The following is a 5,533-nucleotide window of genomic DNA, read 5'->3' on the forward strand; positions in this document are numbered from 1 at the left end:
ATCAAAATCTTGTTGGCATTGCTAAAAATTGATGTTTTTCTCTTGGAGACAGTACGCTGTTGGTTACGGTGGGATCAATATAATGAACGTGTACAATGCTCTGTTAAGCCACGACTAGCTGTTCACACCTGGGATGGTCAATTTGCAGACGAAATGACCGCCATTCCACAATATTGTTCTCACCGTTTGTCTAGCTTGAGACAATTGTTCTCACCATTCTTTCTCACCATTTGTCTGGCTTAAGATGCTCTGATGTGACTCTTCTGTTCCACGCCGGGTGGGGATTCAACGATGAGGACTGCAAGTGGACAACCTTGGTCTTGTGATCATCAGAGACGTCGGCTGCATTCTCAGGCTGAACTAGATTACTGACCAGCGGGTAAATTATTACATAGAAACATAGAACATAGGTGCCGGAGGAGGCCATTCGGCCCTTCGAGCCAGCACCGCCATTCATTGTGATCATGGCTGATCGTCCCCAATCAATAACCCGTGCCTGCCTTCTACCCATATCCCTTGACTCCACTAGCCCCTAGAGCTCTATCTAACTCTCTCTTAAATCCATCCAGTGACCTGGCCTCCACTGTGGCAGGGAATTCCACAAATTCACAACTCTCTGGGTGAAAAGGTTTTTTCTCACCTCAGTCTTAAATGGCCTCCCCTTTATTCTAAAACTGTGGCCCCTGGTTCTGGACTCGCCCAACATTGGGAACATTTCTCCTGCATCTAGCTTGTCCAGTCCTTTTATAATTGTGTTTGTTTCTATAGGATCACCCCCTCATCCTTCTAAACGCCACTATTGTTGCCTCTGCTTTAGTAGTGTGTACTCCAATTCCTTTCCAAAGTCCCAAGCGCAGCAACAATGGGACTATTGATAAGAGTTGTCTCAATTCCCTCATTAGTAATCTCGTTACTGCCTTCAAGAGTATTCAAATGTCACGTACATTAGGTAACAGAATAGTGAAAGTCTAACATGCTGAGGCTTTACAAGCAGGTTAACTCAACAGCATAACAAATAAATGCACAATAAACAATAAGTTATTAGTTATACTATGCAGCCAGACCATAATAGTGCAGGTCCAAGTACATAGCGCAATTGATAAAAAAAAGTTCATGGTAGTTGGTTGCTGAGATGGGGCTGTGGGAGTGTGATTCAAGACCATGAAAGGTAATGGGAAGAACATGTTCTTGAACCCAGAGGCAAGAGTTTCCAGGCTGCTGCACCTTCTCCCTGATGGTAGGGGTGAGATGAGAGTGTGACCAGGGTGGTGTGGGTCTCTGATGCATTTTTTCGTAAGTTTATAAGTCATAGGAGCACTGGGGTGGAAGATTGCAACCTTCACGTGGTCCGCCCTGTTTCGACTAATGCAATCAACTCGACGTGCACAAACAGAAGATCAAATAGAACAAGTCGTCCAACAGCTTTAGGCTGTGCACGCCACACGTAAGAAGAAGATAGGAGCACTATTAGGCCATTCGGCCCATTGAGTCCACCCTGCCATTCAACAACAGCTGATCTATCCTCCCCTCTCAACCCCATTCTCCTGCTTATTGAAGCATCCATTCCTGTCGATGCCATTGATGGTGGGGAGGTCAGTGGTCAGTGGGGAGGACCGTCCACCACGTGTGTTGTCTCCTTTGTTTGTGCACTTTCGAGTTGCAGAACCAGGCCACGATGGAACCCCTCTCTACCTGTGGAGGCTCAATAGAATATTTTGGCAACGTGCTAAATCTCCTCAAACTCCTGTGGAAGCAGAGGTGGTAATGAGTTTTCTTTCCGATTCCATCAACGTGCGGGGCTCAGAAAGGATCTGCGGGATTGTGCACGCCCAGGAACTGGAAGCTGTTGACTCTCCCCACAGCCGTCCCAGCAATGAAGGTCGGTTGGTAAATCTGCTTGGATTGCACCAGTTATTATATGTTTGAAGCCTGAGCTCATGAAGGGCACAACAAAAGTTTAGCCTTGTGTAAGAAGGAACTGCAGATGCTGGTTTACATCGACGATAGACACAAAATGCTGGAGTAACTCAGTGGGCAACATCTCGGGAGAAAAGGAATCGGATCAAGACCCTTCATCAGACTGAGAGCAAGAAGAAGATAGGAGCACTATTAGGCCATTCGGCCCATTGAATCCAGCCTACCATTCAACCACAGCTGATCCATCTTTCCCTGGGATGTCAGGATTTTCATATGAAGAAAGACTGGATAGACTCGGCTTGTACTCGCTAGAATTTAGGAGATTGAGGGGGGATCTTATAGAAACTTACAAAATGCTTAAGGGGTTGGACAGGCTAGATGCAGGAAGATTGTTCCCGATGTTGGGGAAGTCCAGGACAAGGGGTCACAGTTTGAGGATAAGGGGGAAATCCTTTAGGACCGAGATGAGAAAAACATTTTTCACACAGAGAGTGGTGAATCTCTGGAACTCTCTGCCACAGAAGGTAGTTGAGGCCACAGTTCATTGGCTATATTTAAGAGGAAGTTAGATGTGGCCCTTGTGGCTAAGGGGATCAGGGGGTATGGAGAGAAGGCAGGTACGGGATACTGAGTTGGATGACCAGCCATGATCATATTGAATGGCGGTGCAGGCTGGAAGGGCCGAATGGCCTACTCCCGCACCTATTTTCTATGTTTCTAAGAAATTGCTACGTTTTGTTTCGTTCTTTATTTCTCTCTCTTAAACTATTCACTCCTGTTATACCGAACCGAAAAGATGTAACCATTCATCAAATGAGAAATCACACTTGATAGCTCTTAACTCCTTCAATAATATGTGACCCCATTTACACTCTTCTCTTCGGTATCTGTTTTGGGTAATTTATTCCAAGTTTAGTTTCACTTGGTTTGAGAAATATTGCCAGACTTTCCTTCTTTTTCCATATTTTCTCATTTTTATGCAGAAATCTCCAGGTGTTTGATTATTGCGGTGTTACCGAGCCACGAAAGGAACTTCATGCAGGTTCAATTCTCTGTATCCTACTAGATCCATCAAACCCTCTTCAATTCACTGCACACTGCGACATCTCATCCCCATAGTCCCAGAATAGAAAATTGCTTTCACAAACAATAGCCTTGACTGGCTTCTTACAAGATACATTTATCTGGATGCGATGTTGTGTATGTCGGAAATTCATCTTTTCCTATCAAATATACCTTTCTGTAAGTTCTATGTTATTTATTTTACTGCCACCTCTCTACTAAATAGATACATCTGCATATTCAGGCAGACATTCAGTTGTGAAATCAGTTAACCCATGTGCATGTGGATACGAAGAACTGCAGATGTTGGTTTATACCAAAGGTAACTCAACGGGACAGGCAACATCTCTGGAGAAAATAAGGATAGGTGACATTTCTATAGCTATATTTAAGAGGGAGTTAGATGTGGCCCTTGTGGCTAAAGGGATCAGGGGGTATGGAGAGAAGGCAGGTACAGGATACTGAGTTGGATGATCAGCCATGATCATATTGAATGGCGGTGCCGGCTCGAAGGGCCGAAAGGCCTACTCCTGCACCTATTTTCTATGTTTCTATCCGGGACCTTTCTTCAGACTAAATGGCAGTCTGTGGAAATGTCCCGACCCAAAGCCTCACCTATCGTTTCTCTCCCACGATACTGCCTGACCCACTGAACTGCTCCAGCACTTTGTGTCTATCTAACCCAAGTGCCTGCTGCTTTGAAAGCATATTTAAAGTTCATAAAAGACAGACACGAAAAGCTGGAGTAACTCTGTGGGTCAGGCAGCATCTCTGGAGAAAAGGAATAGGTGACGTTTCGGGTCGAGACCCTTCTCAACTTGGATACCTGTTCTACAAAACCTTCAAACTGCCACTAGGAAGATAAGAAGAAATGTGGCACACTTTTAGGCGACTCTTTGGGCGACTGCCTGCGACTAGTTATAATGGAATTCACCTACGACACCTGGCGACAACCTACAACAGCAAAAATTGTCCCCATTGTCGCCGAAGATTTTTCAACATGTTGAAAATTTTGCCGCAGTCGCCCAAAAAATCGCCTAAGTGGGACAGGCCCATTAGTTTTTTTTCTCCATGAAACTCCAAACCAGAACCCCCTCCATTGTGAGAACTCTGCCTGTATTTGCAGAAGTTCAGATGTGAAGTTACTGTCCAAGCAAACAATTACTGTCCTAAATGAACCTTTGGTGTTCATCTCTTGTCGCCTGGTACAACGTTTTCCAGACGCACTCACTTTCAGGAGGGACGGCCATCTGCTCTCTGATACCAGCTGGTGCCACCTCACCTAGTTGCATGATCACGCAATCTATCTCAGTCCACATCAACCCACTGCACGGCGCTGCACATGCATGCTGCATCACTGACAGTCCGCGCAGCACGTACCCAGCCACATCCCGCATTCCCTGACTCACGGTGAACAACGCTGCCTCACGTCGCATTCTTGTAGATCCTTCAATGCAGCAAAATGTTCTGGCAATCACCAGAAGCATTGTCGCAAACATTGCCAGCAACCCCCATGAGATTACAACTGTGATTTAAGACGTAATCGAGGAAATATGTTTGGAGGAGCCTTTTATAAGATTATAAAGCAAATTAGAAATGTTTTGGGAGGGAGTTTCAGACTTTATGGCCATGCTAGATGGATTACAATGGGAGGGGAAGGTTTAAATGGTCCGAATTAGGGAAGGCTAGTGGAGATTAAAGAGACATTGACGGGGGAGGGGGTGAGGACAGTATCAATACGAGAATTAAAGTATTAAAATGGTGGCGTTGCCCAAGTTCGGAGAATAGAGCATGATAACATCACCCCAGCTGAAGATATCTCAGTGAGAAAACGTTCATGGCAAGAGTGAAAAGTGTTTAATTGTGATATTATGTAGTTGCTGTCGATGTGAGAGGGAGAGAACACAGAGGCTGGACAGGTTGGTGGGATGCAGGGAGAGGGTGAGTGGATGCTCACTACATTTGAGACATCCACTGGCACAGCAGATATCCCAAGCCACTGTAGTGTTTTGAAACCACATTACCCTTAGTCCACCAAACAACACAGTCCTAGGACAGCTCGGCATGAGTTCCCGTGCCATACTCGGCTGCAGCGTTAGCACAGGGAATGAACTTGGGCTCAGAGAGTCTTATAGTGTACAGAATGGAAAAAACCCTTCAGCCCAACCTGCCCATGCCGACCAACATGCCCCAGCTACACTAGTCCCACCTGCCTGTGTTTAGCCCATATCCCTCCAAATCTGTCCGACCCATATACATGACTAAAACGTTATGAACACACCTGCCTCAACTACCTCCTCCGGCAGCTCATTCCATACAAATGTTACACCTCTGGTTCCTATTAAATCTTTCACCCTTCATCTTAAAGCTATGTTCTCTGGTTCTCGATTCCCATACTCTGGGTAAGAGACTCTGTGCATTTACCCAATCTCGTGATTTTGCACACCTCTATAAGATCACCCCTCATCCCACTGTGCTGCAAGGAATATAGAGTCCTAGCCTGCTCAACCTCTCCCTATAGCTTGAGTCCTGGCAACGTCCTTGTAAAATCGTC

Source organism: Leucoraja erinacea, chromosome 29, assembly GCF_028641065.1.
Source record: "Leucoraja erinacea ecotype New England chromosome 29, Leri_hhj_1, whole genome shotgun sequence".
NCBI classification, from domain to species: Eukaryota; Metazoa; Chordata; class Chondrichthyes; order Rajiformes; family Rajidae; genus Leucoraja; species Leucoraja erinaceus.